Below are 16,223 nucleotides of genomic sequence, written 5' to 3' on the forward strand. Positions count from 1 at the left end.
CCTGGAGGAGTCTGCAGGGTTTCTAGACACCGCACCCAGTTTGTACAGTTACAGGCCTTCTGTCTTGGTATTTATGTAGTTGCTTATTCAGCCTCCAAGATGACTAGTTAATTGAGATGAGTAGAAGTTGGATCTATCATGAGATCACACCTTGCCTTCTTGTTCACTGGTGGCCAGATACACGTCACAATAGTATTTCATTTTCTTAACTTTGATACTGTTAAAAGGGAGTTGACTCATTTGAATTAGAAGAGGCACTGAAAGAAAACTGTACTATTCGTTACATATTGTAAAGCGAGAAACAAAGAGGAATAGTTGTTTCTTACTGTAGTAATTTCAGACTCTGAAAGATTTGTTTATCAGCCAACTGTAGACACACCTATCCCAACCCAGATATTTTTTAATGCTCTTCAGCTTTGTAGTCATTTAGACTTGAGGTTTTTTTGGTTTTTTTTTTTTCTCCTTTCTGGCACATTTTTTGGGTATACACCCTTCTTCCTTCCCCTTTGTCATCTTCTTATTTCCTTGAGAAAAGGAGAGTCCCTCTTAGAGTGTAGAGTAAACATTTCTTTGTGAAGTGTGACTTATTTAAGCTTCAGGGGTTGTCAGTGTATACACAATAGAGAAGGTAATGGAAGCTCCCAGGCATGCCAAGTCAGCACTTTGTGCGTGTGAAGGCCAAAGAGCACGTTAAGCAGGCTGAAAAAATTTTAACAAGTCAGAACATTTTACAATTTCCATATTTATCAAACATGTCAGGGGATGGCATCACAAAGCCTTCCAGGGATTAACTGCCTCTAGGACTTGAACTGTTTTATTAAGATGGAGGAAGCCAAGTTCTCAACACCCCATGATTTGCTCTAATAACCACAAGAGTTAGAATGTAGGTGATCCTTGCTGAATGAAAGGTAATCCTGAGGCTAAAATGCTCCTTGAATGGGGAAAAAAAAATCTCTCAACAGATGAACTGTGTGTAAATCTATCTGACAGACCTTTGGAGTTTGAAGTTTATTTACCTAGAGCTTCAGTTTTATTAATTCTCTGGTTGGTGGTTCTTGACCTTTGACACTTAAGGGCTTAGAATATGAAGCCTAAGTAGATGTTCGGAAACATGCAGACATTCTCGAAGAGGGGTGGCCATTGGGTTTTTGGGGTTGGCGAAGCATCCTAGAGTTACTATTTGTTTTCAAATGTTTGGGGCTTGGCAGATCCTAAGATGCCTTTTGCCAAGCATTTTCCTTTGAATTTTAGTACAGGAATATCCTGGGTGGAATTTAATTGCTTTATTGGTGATTCATTTGCATTATACCGATCAGAACGCTGTTTTGGAAAAGATACTTGATGACTCACAAATATTAGGAGCTTTGCAGACAGCTTTTTTAGTACCAGCATTTTCTTAGATGAGGATAGAAATGGAATTCAAGCTCCAAATATTTTCAGTAAGATTTGGAACTTGGAATCTTTAAGTAGTGGTTTCTAAATTTGTTTATCACTTTTTCCACAAAAGCAAACCAGACTGCTTCCCTGGCTTGATCTGCAAATCTTTAGAAAACTTGCAGACCTGATCTGCAACCTTGCGCCAACTCTTAATTTGGAAATTAATGTTAAAGAAAAAAAAGGTTTCCAACAAATAGGTAGAGAGAGCAACCCTCTTCTGGAGAAATAAACTGGAATTAAAACAACGACCCAAGGAGACTAAGCATAGGGTAGATTTTGGGTTCTAAAGCCAAATTACCAGGAATGAAAAAACCCCTGGGGAGGACTAAAGTTATATAAGGTGCCATGAGCTAGCTTTTCCATTACAGTTTGTAGAAAAGCTTGTAAAACAAGGAAGCAAGCTGAGACTTTACAAATGAGGACTAAGCCATAAACTTTTTAAAGAACAGAGAAAGGACATGGCTAAATGGCACTGAACTTCTTACTGCCCATTGGGTTGCAGCAAAGCATGATGATAAAAACAAGCTTCTTCTTGTCTATCGCCAGCTTCCTATCTTTTATAATTGGCCCAGAAACAGCAGTGCCAGCAACTTGAATGACTACTCACTGTCTCCTTGAGAAAACAGCAATGCAAATAATCATCTAACAGGAGAAGGAAAAAGCATTTCAAACAAACTGATGTGGATGTCTTCACGTTCAAATTATTTTAAAACTAACTGGTAGGAAATGTCGGGAAATTTTAGTTATGAATTCTGCTAACCGGTGTTAGGAGAGGACAGAATCATATAGACTCTTTTATTTGCTTCAGATAGTGGGTTGCAGGAGGCATGGACGTGTGGTTGAGCTAGTGTTGATGAGTTTCTTCTCTCCCTTAATCCATGTGTTCTTCTAACTGCTTAAAATGCCAAAGAAGCAGGGAGATCTGTTTTGAATCCTTGACTTTATCCTGGTACTGGTTTAACTGGTGAGATTATTAGGTGGTCTATAGAGAACCACACTGATGTAGGTCTAAAATTTATTTGGGCCAACTTTAAGTAATTGTAAGTGTTCCTTTCAGTGTAAGTAAAAAGTCATATTTTTCTTCTTAAACTTTGGTCCTGATGACCTTAAAACAGACAATTTGCTGAAGACAACCTTTTCCTTTTTCTCTTCTCTTTCTCTACCTTTCTTTTCTTGTTCCTCCTTCTTACCCTTTCTTACTGGTTATAATCTAATTAGTGGGTGCTTATTAATGACCAGCGGGAACATTGTGACATTTTACTTTTTGCCCACTTGCAGTCTGTTCTAGCAGGGAGGATTTGTGTGAAATTGAGAGGAAAAGATGGATCCCACCCATTCGATGCTATTACTTTTTAGAAAATCGAAATGATTTGTTGCATTGTTGAGAGCATACCTTATATTTGGACAATAGAGAATATAAGTAAACATTTTAAGGGCAGCTCTTGCTTTATACTTCTTATCTGCAACAGTACCTTCTACATAGTAGAGGCTGAATACTAAATAGTTACTGATTTTAATTCTGTTAATTTTTGAGTATGAGGGAAGATAAATTAATTCTGTATCTTAATATGTTATGCAGGAGTGGTAAACAATATTTTCTGCCAAAAATCCATTAACCATAGGAAACAAAAACCAATGAGGATCATATAAGTAAGAAGTAATTTAGTTTTTACAAGTTTAATTTTTTTAGAGAGAAGAATAAAATGTTCTGCAGTCTGCATTTCAAATTAAAATCAAGAAGCAAAGCGTTCTCATGAATAAGTATGTGAAACAATAATGTGAAAATACCTTACCTCTGTATTTACTACTGTTCTACAGTAGGTATTATTTAATGACTGGAGGACAAGCCAGGGTGTAATATGGGATAGGAGAAAAGAGAGCATCTTATTTAGCCTAGACTGCTATGGTAAAATACCACAGACCAGGTGGTTTAAACAACAGATACTTATTTCTCATATTTCTGGAGGCTGGGAAGTCCAAGGTCAAGGTACCTGCAGATTCAGTTCTTGGTGAGCGCTCTCTTCCTAGCTTGTAGACAGCTGCCTTCCTGCTCTGTATTCATCTGGCCTTTCCTCGGTGCTTGTGTGTGGAGAGAGAGTAGGACCTCTGTGGCCCTCTTCTTATAAGGGCACTAATCCCATCACGAAGATCCCACCTTCGTAGCTTAATCTAACCTAATTACCTCCCAAAGACCCCACCTCCAAATACCATCACATGGGGGGAGTAGGGCTTCAACATATGAATTTTGGGGGGAATACATTCAACCTGTAATAGAGAGCAAGATATGCAAGCTGTCATGAATGACGATTTACCTGCTTAAAAAAGAAAAGCTTTATAGATTTGTTCAGGGTTTAAAATGATTAGATTTTTAAAATTTAAACTATTTTCTCAATTCTTCTCAGTTTTATCTTCTTAGATTTAGTAGCAGCACTACTGGAAACCCTGGCTTCCTCCTCTGGAAATTGCAGAATACTGTATTTCATTGTAGAAAAAAAGGTTCTGTGGAAGAGCTTGTACATCTTGTAGCCATTTGGAATATTGCTTCTAAAAAATGTTTAAAGCCATCTATAAACTTTGTGGTTTTCAGTATAAAATGTGATTAATTATTGATACTTCTCTACAAACCATATAGAATTATGCTGTGGTCCAATTTAAGCTCATTAGATGAAAGATCTTCCATTTTAGTATAGTGTTTATAATATATAAGATATAGGATAATAGGATTCTAGGGATTTTTAAATTCTAATATCTCCTGTGTTTCTACCATATTAAGAGGCCATTTCACATCATGTACTCACTATAGGAGGCTTTTACTATATAATATGTCATGTATCTGCATAAATAAGATTTCTATTTAGAAGTAAGCTTCTTCAGAGCCCATTTTTATTTATTTATTTATTTATTGGTGTTTATCATTCCAGTGCTTTTTATTTTTAAATTTTTTAAAATGTTTTTTTAACTTTATTTTTGGCTGTGTTGGGTCTTCGTTGCTGCACATGGGCTTTCTTCTAATTGTGGCGAGTGAGGGCTGCTCTTCATTGCGGTGCACAGGCTTCTCATTGCATTGACTTCTCTTGTTGTGGAGCATGGGCTCCAGGCGCAAGGGCTTCAGTAGTTGTGGCTCATGGGCTCTAGAGCACAAGCTCAGTAGTTGTGGCACACGGGCTTAGTTGCTCTGCGGCATGTAGGATCTTCCCGGACCAGGGCTCGAACCCGGGTCTCCTGCATTGGCAGATGGATTCGTTATTAACCACTGCGCCACCAGGGAGGCCCCTATTTATCTTTCATGCATATAATTTTTTTTTTAACTGAAGTATAGTTTGTTTACGAATGTTGTGTTAGTTTCGAGTGTACAGCAAAGTGACTCAGATATATATATATATATATATATATATATATATATTCTTTTTCAGATTCTTTTCCATTATAGGTAATTAAAGATATTGAATATAGTTTCCTACACTATACAGTAGGTCCTTGTTCATCGTTTTTACACATAGTGCATATAAAATTTTGATTCCTTAAGATCAGAAAGCAAACGAAAGAATAGCAGGTAGACAACTTTTAAAGAAGCAGAGGGAATAAGGAGAAGGAAAATAAAGTTTATGAGAAGAGTTTGGTTTTGTTAAGGGAGCCAAGGTATTCAACAGAGGGAGATGACAAGATTCTATCAGTCTCTGCTTGCCAGAGGAAGTAAAACCCTCTCCCACGTCTATGCAAAATCCTGTTAATACTAGATATTTTCACATTATGATTATAAAAGAAATATGTGCCTGTTGTGAGAAATTTGAAAAGAATGTGAAAAATAAAGGAGGGTAACTGTAACACCAACCACCTGGAGATAATGACTTAACTTTTTTTCATGGTTGCATGACTTTATTAGTGCAATTTAGTTTTTCCACCTTTATTGAAATATAATTGACTTAATATAACATTGTGTTAAGTTTAAAGTGTACAGTGTAATGGTTTAATATATGTATATAGTATTGTGAAGTGATTACCATGATAAGGTTAGTTAATACATCCATCACCTCACGTAGTTAGTTTTTGTTTTGTTTTTTTTTTGTGGTGAGAACTTTTTTTTTCTTTCTTTCTTTTTTTTTTTTTTTTTTTTTTTTTGTTTCGCGGGCCTCTCTTTTTTTTGTCCTCTCCCGTTGCGGAGCACAGGCTCCGGACACGCAGGCCCAGCGGCCATAGCTCACGGGCCCAGCTGCTCCGTGGCATGTGGGATCTTCCCGGACCAGGGCACGAACCCGTGTCCCCTGCATCGGCAGGCGGACTCTCAACCACTGCGCCACCAGGGAAGCCCTTGTGATGAGAACTTTTAAGATCTATTCTCCTAACAACTTTCAAATATACAATACAGAATTGTTAACTATGGTCACTAGGCTGTACATTACATCTTCAGAACTTATTAATCTTAAAACTGGAAGTTGGTACCCTTTAACCGTATGCACACCCTCCACCCACCCAGACCCTGGCAGCCAGCAATCTGCTCTGTTTGTCTGAGTTCATTTTTTTTAGATTCCACATGTAAGTGTGATAATACAGAATTTGTCTTTCTCTATCTGACTTAACTCACCTAGTGTAATGCCCTCAAGGTCCATCCATGTTTCCATGTTGCTGTAAATGGCAGGATTTCCTTTTTTGTTTTCAATGGCTGAATAATATTCCATTGTGTGTGTGTATATGTTTGTGTGTGTATCACATTTTCTTTACCCATTCATTTGTTGATGGACACAGATTATTTCCGTATCTTGACTATTGTAAATAATGCTGCAATGAACATTGTGGTGCAGCTATCTCTTTGAGATAGTGATTTCATTTCCTTTGGATATGTACCCTGAAGTAAAATTTCTGAATCATATGGCAGTTCTATTTTAATTTTTCAGGAACCTCCATACTGTTTTCCATAGTAGCTGCACTAATTTACATTACTACCAACAGTGTAGTAAAGTTCCCTTTTCTTGAACCCTCTTACACTCTTGGTGGGAATGTAAATCGGTGCAGCCACTGTGGAAAGCAGTATGGAGGTTCCTCAATAAACTAAAAATAGAGTTGCCATATGATCCAGCAATCCCACTCCTGGGCATATACCCAGACAAAACTATAATTTGAAAAGATACACGCACCCCTATGTTCATAGCAGCACTGTTTACAATAGCCAAGACATGGAAGCAACCTAAATGTCCATCGACAGATGAATGGATAATGAAGATGTTGTACATATATACAATGGAATATTACTCAGCCATTAAAAAGAAAAAAATAATGCCATTTGCAGCAACATGGATGGGCCTACGGATTATCATATTAAGTGAATTAAGTCAGAAAGAGAAAGACAAATACCATATGATGTCACTTACATTTGGAATCTAAAATACAGCACAAATGAACATATCTATGAAACAAAAACAGAGTCACAGATATAGAGAACAGACTTGTGGTTGCTAAGCAGGGGGTGGGGTAGGGAAGGATTGAGAGTTTGGGATTAGCAGATGCAAACTAGTATATATAGGATGGATAAACAACAAGGTCCTACTGTATAGCACAGGGAGCTATATTCAATATCCTATGATAAACCTTAATGGAAAAGAATATGAAAAAGAATATATATGTATAACTGAGTCACTTTGTTGTAAAGCAGACATTAAATACAACATTGTAAATCAACTATACTTCAATAAAATTTTTAAAAAGTTCCCTTTTCTTCCATCCTCTTCGGCACTTGTTATCTCTTGTCTTTTCAGGCTCAGCGGCCATGGCTCACAGGCCTAGCCGCTCCGCAGCATGTGGGATCTTCCCAGACCGGGGCACAAACCCGTGTCCCCTACATCGGCAGGCATACTCTCAACCACTGTGCCACCAGGGAAGCCCTCTCTTGTCTTTTTAATAGTAGCCATTCTAACAGGTGTGAGGTGATACCTCATTGTGGTTTTGATTTGCCTTTCCCTGATGATTAGTGATGTCGAGCATCTTTTCATATACTTGTTGGCCATTTGAATATCTTCTGTGGAAAATGTCTATTCAGATCCTTTGCCCATGTTGAATAAACACTGTCTTGGCCTGCTGTTGGTTTTGTTGACCACTGTTTTTTGTTCTCATTACAGTGTCCCAGGCACTGTATTAAGCATTTTACAAATATTATCTCCTTTCATCAACACTATGAGTATAGGTATTATTATGCCCTGAGGTTGTGTTTCAGGGAACGTCTATAAATGAGTCTGCTTCTTTAAGTGGGCTTCACTGTATGGAGAGAATGCAGAAAATAGGAAAGAAAGCTAGACATCATTTATCTTTTCTTTTCATTTTCTCCTCCTTTTTCTTTCTCTTTCTCTGTGTCTGTTTCTTCTTGAGGTTTTATTTTGGAGGGAAGGAAAAGGAATTTTTTTCTTTTAAAGGATAAGATGTTTTTTAACTGAAGTCTTATCTGCTGTGTTCAGTGTGTGAACAAGTTCTAAATTGTGAAAAAGTCTTATCAGAAGAAAGGCTGCTTTGAAAATGATATGGCCATATTTGTTGGGTGTTCACTCCTCTAAAGCCTAGATGAAGTATACAGGGGAGTAACTGAATTTTATAATGTTTAGATAGCTACCTAGTGAGTAAGCATACTTTATGCTTTTAATAGGAAGTTAAGATCAGCCTCCATAGAGCTTATAATGATAGAACTGAGTTAAGCAATCAGTAACTTGGACATTCTGTTAGCTGATTGAGCTGCTACTCTGACCCTGGGCCAGACCCCACTTACCTCTAAGGTGCCAGGACACATCAGAGTTCCTAGAGGTTGCACTGATGCTTGTTCCAGAATACCTCTGTGATTAAGTGCCCCTGTTCCTCTGCCAACACCCAAGGCTTATTCATCTTTCCTTCTCAGAGGCACTCCTTGCCCTCTCCTTCTCCTTTTGGATTCCAGACAACTCCAGATTTCCTGGGTCCAAGTGGTCTGTAGTTCCTAGAGCCCAAGATCTCCTTGGAATTGCTATTAAGACTTTGAGATTTTATAGCAAGAGTTTGCAAACAGTCCTTCCGAGTATCTCTTGGGTTTGCCCCTCTGTATCTATCACCATAGCCAAGAGAGTAATCCACCATAGCCAAGAGAGTAAACCAGATTTCTGGAATTCTGGTTTTCTTAAAAAATGGAGAAAATAATGTTAAAGTTTATATGGAAAAAGTAATGTGTGAAAAGAACCAATAAATTTGTGAAAAAGATAAGCTACTTACAATTTTTAAAATATAAATATATATTGAACATTTTTTTCTGTGCTGCTAAATTCTTCTACAACATGGCTTTTAACGGCTGCATAGTAGTGAACATATCAATTACTATCTTTTTTATTTTTATTTTTTGGCCGCACCGTTTGGCATACGAGATCTTAGTTCCCTGACCAGGGATCAAACCTGTGCCCCCTGCAGTGGAAGTGCAGAGTCTTAACCACTGGACTGCCAGGGAAGTCCCCTACTATCATTTAAATCGTTTTTTAAGTTTAGGTTATTCCTTTGTTTTGAATATTTTTTTGCTATTATAAATACGTTGTGGGGAGTATCCTCTGGATAAATTCTTGTGAACGACCCTGGTTGTTTCTATGAAATAAAAACCTAGAAGTAAAATTGCTAGATGGATTTTCACATTTTTAAGGCCTTTGCCACAAGGGTGCCCATTATTGTGCTACTAACAATAGACTTTACTGATCTAATTCCCAGTGGACTCTTTGTTTACTAAAGAGACTGAACATTTTTTCACATTTGTCATTTATATTTGACAAGTATATTTTTCTTTTTTGACAACTGTTTTTAGGGGAACTACAAAGGGATCAACTCATTAGCTTTAAAAACTAAGAAAACTTACTTGAGGTTTAAGGCATTTTGAGATGTAAATGGTGCACGGACTGGTAGGCAAATTACAATCAAGCTACAGACTCCGACTTTTTTGAACATGACAGAAAGATCTGGTTTTTCTGCATTTCTCTCTGCTTCAGTCTGTATGGCAATTAGGACATTAACTATAACAGCTTGAGGAAATAAGAACACTGTGACATCTGGGGAATTCTATACCAGAAATCTCTTAAATTTTCTCCTTAGGTCCAACTTGGGTAACACCATCAGGTATATTTCTTCAGCTCCTGCTATTAATTAATTAGCAATAATAGTAATAATTAACATTTCATATATCCAACATAAACTGTGTGCCAGGCACTGTGCAGTGTACCTGAGATGGAATTTAAATATTTTGTTTCTTTTGACTGATGGTAAAATTTACCCTTAAGAGGAATTAACTAACTTGCCATCCAGTGAGAGGACAGAACTCTGCAGCTGGCCTCATTACCACTAACTAGAATCACTCCCCCCATTCAGTCTTTTCTGTCCTTACTCCTAACTCCTGCTTCATCACCTCTAGTCATTTCTAGATTTCTTTACTCTTTTTCTCTCTTGGTGTCTTCCTTTTCTCTGTCTCACTTCCCTGCCTTCCTGTCATATGGACACGTAACTGCCTTCTGCTTCTTTTTTTTCTGTGTCTTATCACCCATTAGTTTTATAGGTAGCCACATTTAATTTAACCTATCTATAAGCTTGATCTCCTTCTGTAGCGGAAGGGAGTGGTTCTACGGCCCATTCAGTAGGAAAGAATGTTTATTTGCCTTGTCACTTAATTGATGTGGGTGCTGCCATTTAAATGCTGATCGGTTTTCTAATAAAAGGTCCTAGTAGAATTAGGGAACTGGAGTTTTGCTTTTTATTTTAGATCTTTAGAATGTAGTTTTTTTGGGGGAAAAAAGGTTACTTTCCCCTGAATGGCTCTGCACGGTTGAGTTATATGTATGAAAGAATGGGCTCTTGAAATGTATTTTGGAACATTAGGAGTATGATCAACTTATTAGGAATGCCTAGGCAAATTTTTGACATGAATAACTTGTCCACCTGTCTCTGCTTTGTTCTTTGGAATGAAAGAATGTATGAATCAAGCAGAATCTGTCTTTTTGAAATATCTTTATACCCTATCTCTGACTTCTATGTTTTTGGCTAACCAGAATGGTAGCATAGGACCCGGCATGAAGTAAGTGCTCAATAAATGTAAATTGCCTGGGTAAGTAATGGAATGAATGAGTTAATTATAGAGACCGAGAATGAGAAGATAGAATGGTTGTTCTAGAAGTGATTATTCCCCTCCAGGTAAAGCTTATTTAACTCTAGACTGTACCATCAGAAGTTCTTGTATACCGAAGTTGAACCTTTCTGATCAAGAAGAAAGAACCTGTTGGATTCTTAAAAAGCACCTTTCATTCCTAATTTCCTTAAATACCTGAATCTATTATCTTGAGTAACTCTAATTAGGGTCCCTAGATCCCTCAGATTGTCTTAAATCCTTAGTTTTCTCCAAGAGTTCACTGTATCTGAGAAATACTGTAATGTAATCTGTTGGTAAGTGTTGATCTTACTTTACTCTGAGATCAGATTGATGTGTGTGTGCTGTGTGTGATATCAGTATTTAGGCGGTAGATTGTTCACATACACATATATCAAAAGCAGGACAAATGTTTTTTATAGAGTAGAAATTATAGTTCTTCCTTTCAGTGATCCATTCTTCTGTGTGTCTGATGTATTTGTAATCATGGGGGAAGGGTGTAGAAATTTGATTCCTAATGAGGTTCCAAGCTCTGTTCCTTCTTTCTAACTTGAATTTAGAGTTTATGTGTGTGTGTGTGTGTGGTGCGCGGGCCTCTCACTGTTGTGGCCTCTCCCGTCACGGAGCACAGGCTCCGACGCGCAGGCTCAGCAACCATGGCCCACGGGCCCAGCCACCCCGCGGCATGTGGGATCTTCCCAGACCAGGGCACGAACCCGTGTCCCCTGCATCGGCAGGTGGACTCTCAACCACTGCGCCACCAGGGAAACCTGAATTTAGAGTTTTATAACTTAAGAGTGAGGTTCATCTGTTGAGCAAATATTAATTGGATACCAGCTCTGTACCAGGTTCTAGGCATTAAGGTTAAAACAGTGAATAGGACTATTTAACTTTTTATTTTGACATATTTCAGTAAAATTGGAAAAATATTGCAAAGAATTCTATAATAATACCCTTCACTTAAATTTTCCAAATGTTAACATTTACCACAGTTGCTTTACACACACACACACACACACACACACACACATCTTTATATTTCTGAACCATTTTGGAACTGAAGACATGATGTCTCTTTATCCTTAAATGCTTCCATATATATTCCTTAAAAAAAGGACAATCTCTTACATAACCATGGTACAGTTATTAAAAGCAGGAAATAAACATTGATATATTACATTATCTAGTCTATAGACTTTATTCAGATTCTTCCAGTTGTTTCAATAATAGCCTTTATAGCAAATTAAAATCCCTGGTAATGTGTTGCCTTCAGTTGCCATGTGTCTTAATCTCCTTTACTCTTGGGCACTTTATTAGTCATCCTTGTCTTCCACTATATTAACATATTTGATAAGTACAGGCCTGTTATTTTATTAAAAGTGTATCATTTTGAGATTGTCTAATGATTCCTTATGGTTAGATTCAGATTATGCATTTTGGGCAGTAGTACCACAGAAATGACATTTTGTCCTTATCTAATCCTATGAAAAACTATGAGTTCATAGGGATAACTTCAATTCCAATTCAGTATCGCAGAGTTCATTTTATTATTCCTCCTTTCTGTATTTTTAGCTCCCTTCTTTGACAGTGAGAAATTGGATCCATTATCTTCAATATATTTACTTATTTACTCAATCCTAGAATACAAAGAAAGCAGTTTCAGAATTACTAGCCCATATGTCCACAAAAAGGAACCCTACTAACTGTATACAGTATTTTAGAGTGCTTTGCTTTTAGCCTAATAAATATTGTTGTATTTATTATAGTGCAAATAACTGTGTTCAAAAGTTACTTGGATTAGTTTTCCATTCTGTGTCCCCCTGCATTCCTCCATCAAGTGTGGTTGTATTATTCATTTGAAATACAAGTTCGGTTCGCTTATTTTGTTTATATTTCATTTTTGAGTCTTCTGTCATTCTTATTATTTATGTGTGCATGTGTAAAACATCAACATGTTTCCAAAACTCAGAACTGTACAAAAAGGTATACTCAGAGAAACATCACCTCCAATTCCTTCTATGTCATTTCCATTCTGCATCTTTTCTACCCACCCATATGTAAGTATCTAATCTCTCTCATTTCTTGTTCATTCTTCTGGTGTTTCTTTTTGCAGATATGTAGATATTTCTTATTTGAACAGATACTTCTATATTTCTTGTTTCCTCTTCTTTCTTACACAAAAATGTAGCATACCATAGATACCCTTATGTATTTTTTTCTTAATAATATATCCTTATATCATTCCATATCAGATCAAAGAGATTTTCCTCATTCTTTTTTTTTCCAACTGCATAATGCTCCATTGTGTCAATATACCACAAGACGACATTTTTGAACCAACCTTTAATTGTACTGAGGGAACATTTTCCTCTTTAAGTTTTAATCAGTTTGGAGAGCTAGTTAGGTCATGGTGGTAGTAATATGTTGTAATAATTTCCCCAAACTCAACAGGTTAGGAATAAACTAACATTCCTAACAAGTGAAAAGAACTTACCTAAATATGTAATAATTTTGGGCCTTAGTTTCTACATCTATAAATATGAAGGCATTGGTCTAGATGATCACTCTTGTCCTTTCCATCTTGAATATATTGATTTTGTATCCTGCAACTTTCTTTTTAACATCTTTACTGGAGTATAATTGCTTTACAATGGTGAGTTAGTTTCTGCTTTATAACAAAGTGAATCAGCTATACATATACATATATCCCCATATCTCCTCCCTCTTACATCTCCCTCCCACCCCTCTAGGTGGTCACAAAGCACTGAGCTGATCTCCCTGTGCTATGCAGCTGCTTCCCACTAGCTCTCTATTTTACATTTGATAGTATATATAAGTCCACACCACTCTCTTACTTTGTCCCAGCTTACCGTTCCCCCTCCCCGTGTCCTCAAGTCCATTCTCTACGTCTGCGTCTTTATTCCTGTCCTGCCCCTAGGTCTTCAGAACCATATATATATTTTTTTAGATTCCATATATATGTGTTAGCATATGGTATTTGTTTTTCTCTTTCTGACTTACTTCACTCTGTATTGACAGATTCTAGGTCCATCCACCTCACTACAAATAACTCAATTTCATTTCTTTTTATGGCTAAGTAATATTCCATTGTATATATGTGCCACATCTTCTTTACCCATTCATCTGTCGATGGACACTTAGGTTGCTTCCATGTCCTGGCTATTGTAAACAGAGCTGCAATGAATATTGTGGCACATGACTCTTTTTTTTTTAATTAATTTATTATTTGGTTTTTTTTGGCTGCATTGGGTCTTTGTTGCTGCGCATGGCTTTCTCTAATTGCGGCGAGTGGGGGCTACTCTTCGTTGTGGTGCGTGGGCTTCTCATTGTGGTGGCTTCTCTTGTTGTGGAGCATGGGCTCTAGGCGCACAGGCTTCAGTAGTTGTGGCACGTGGTCTTCAGTAGTTGTGGCTCGCGGGCTCTACAGCACAGGCTCGGTAGTTGTGGCACACAGGCTTAGTTGCTCCACAGCATGTGGGATCTTCCTGGAGGGCTCGAACCTGTGTCCCCTGCATTGGCAGGTGGATCCTTAACCACTGTGCCACCAGGGTAGCCCCGGCACATGACTCTTTTTGAATTATGGTTTTTTCAGGGTATATGCCCAGTAGTGGGGTTGCTGGGTTGTATGGTAGTTCTATTTTTAGTTTTTTGAGGAACCTCCATACTGTTCTCCATAGTGACTGTATCAATTTACATTCCCACCGACAGTGCAAGAGGGTTCCCTTTTCTCCCCACCCTCTCCAGCATTTATTGTTTGTAGATTGTTTGATGATGGCCATTCTGACTGGTGTGAGGTGTGTATCCTGCAACTTTACTGAGTTTGTTGATTCAGTTCTAACAGTTTTTTGGTGGAGTGTTTAGGGTTTTCTATGTATAGTATCATGTCATCTGAAAATAGAGACAGTTTTATTCCTTTCCAGTTTGGATGCCTTTAATTTCTCTTTCTTGTCTAATTGCTCTGACTAGGACTTCTAGTACTATGTTTACTAGGAGTGACAAGAGTGGGCATCCTTGTCTTGTTCCTGATCTTAGAGGAAAAGCTTTCAGCTTTTTACCATTGGGTATGGTGTTAGCTGTGGGCTTGTTATACATAGCCTTTATATGTGGAGGTACCTTCACTCTCTACCCACTTTCTGGAGAGTTTTTGCCGTGAATGGATGTTAAATTTTGTGCAAAGCTTTTCCTGCATCTATTGAGATGCTCCTATGATTTTTATCCTTTATTTTGTTAATGTGGTCTATCACATAGATTGATTTGCGGACATTGAACCAACCATCCTTGCATCCCTGAAGTAAATTCCACTTGATCATGGTGTGTCATCCTTTTAATGTATTGTTGATTCAGTTTGCTAATATTTTGTTGAAGATTTTTTGCATATGGTTCATTAGGGATATTGGACTGTAATTTTCTTGTAAAGTGTCCTTGTCTGGTTTTGGTATTAGGGTAATGCTGGCCTTGTAAAATCACTTTGGAAGTGTTTTCTCCTTAATAAATCCCTTGGAGGATGAGGGATTATTGATTTATTTATGTACTTATGTATGATTAGAGTATTTAAGAATTCTGATGTACTTGCTGATGTGCAGATAACAGTATTAGTGTATATCCTTTGCTACCTACATTAAGAGAGAGATCATTTATCATCAAAGGCAAAAATTCTCTTCTACAAATGATTCACAAAAGAGGTTAAAATAACAAATTGGACAACCTAGAAGAAATGGATAAATTCCTAGAAACACAACCTGCCATGAATCATGAAGAAATAGAAAATCTGAACAGACCAATTACTAGTAAGGAGATTGAATCTGTAATCAAAACCTCCCAACCAACAAAAGTCCAGGACCAGATGGCTTCACTACCTCATGGAATCTTACCATGTGAGATGGAGAGCAGTCATGTGATAAGAGCAGCCACAGATCAATTAGCAATGCTAGATATAGAAATCTTGGATATTTTAAAATATAAGATTATTTATATCTTTGTAAAAATATAAGAGAAAATATCACACAGACACACTTTCTGGATATTTATAATGTCTACTAGAATTTGGTTACAATATTATCATTTGCCAGTAGATGCCACTATCTGATATGATATCCTCTTAACAACCAGGATATTATATTCCTTACATTCCAGGCCTCAAATACTCTTAAAAAGTAGTTTCCTCCAATGTCTATTTTATAGATGGAAAGTCTATATTGCAAGTTTATAGAAAATGAAGGTCATTTCAATTGTCTTGAAACTTTTAATATTACGAAAGGTTTCCTTTTCTCCTCTTTCTGTTCTCCTTTCCTTTGTTTTTCTCTTCAGAGTTTACATTTTCCTTTTTTGAATGAAATTTCCTTTTGTTTATAGTGTTACTAACAAGTAAAGTGACACTTGACTTTGTTTTGTCTTGATATTGCTGTAGCAGAGCATGTGAGATTCCTTCAAGCTTCATTCCAAGGTTGGCTCTGATTTTGTCAGTTTCCAGCACATATATATATTTTTTGAAATAGGTATTGTATCTCAATTGAATATTTCCTAAGAAACAGGTATAGCACTAAAGAAAAGCTAGGAGAAAATATCAGTAAGTGTTGATGTGAACCTCAGTAGAGAATTCCCTAAGCGTAAGAGCAATGGAAGAAATAAAAGATTAATAGATTTG

The 16,223-nt window shown here is 37.2% G+C and overlaps 1 protein-coding gene across 2 annotated transcripts in view; it reads left to right on the plus strand.

Moving 5' to 3' along the window:
• RAD51B (RAD51 paralog B) overlaps positions 1-16,223 on the plus strand; it is a 689,357-nt gene that overhangs the window by 198,690 nt on the left and 474,444 nt on the right. The gene's annotated exons all lie outside the window — the stretch shown is intronic.

Source organism: Aethalodelphis obliquidens, unplaced genomic scaffold (genome assembly GCF_003676395.1).
Source record: "Aethalodelphis obliquidens isolate GAN/ISIS:26980383/991018 unplaced genomic scaffold, ASM367639v1 scaffold10, whole genome shotgun sequence".
Lineage (NCBI taxonomy): Eukaryota > Metazoa > Chordata > Mammalia > Artiodactyla > Delphinidae > Aethalodelphis > Aethalodelphis obliquidens.